Genomic DNA, 479 nt, shown 5'->3' on the forward strand with positions numbered 1-479 from the left:
TACAGTAGTCTTGATAACCAGAGTCATTTTCTCCATCTTTAGAAACCTCCCTGGGAAGGAGAGCTCACAGACCCGAAGCTACTGTGTGTGTGAATGAACACTCCCCTTGCCACACCTGAATGCTGTACATCTATTTGATTGTAAATTGTGTTTGTGTATTTATGCTTTGATTCATAGTAACTTCTCATGTTATGGAATTGATTTGCATTGAACACAAACTGTAAATAAAAGAAAAATGGCTGAGAGAGCAGTCTGTTGAATTTATTTACTTACTTTTTAAGAAGTAAGTATATCGAAGTTGTTTTCAGACACACCAGAAGAGGGCATCAGATCCCATTACAGATGGTTGTAAGCCACCATGTGGTTGCTGGGAATTGAACTCAGGACCTCTAGAAGGGTAGCCAGTTAGCCAGTGCTCTTAACCACTGAGCCATCTCTCCATCCCCCCAGTCTGTTGAATTTAAAGTGTTTCTTGAGCA

The sequence above is a fragment of the Mus pahari genome, chromosome 9, assembly GCF_900095145.1.
Source record: "Mus pahari chromosome 9, PAHARI_EIJ_v1.1, whole genome shotgun sequence".
Taxonomy (NCBI): Eukaryota; Metazoa; Chordata; class Mammalia; order Rodentia; family Muridae; genus Mus; species Mus pahari.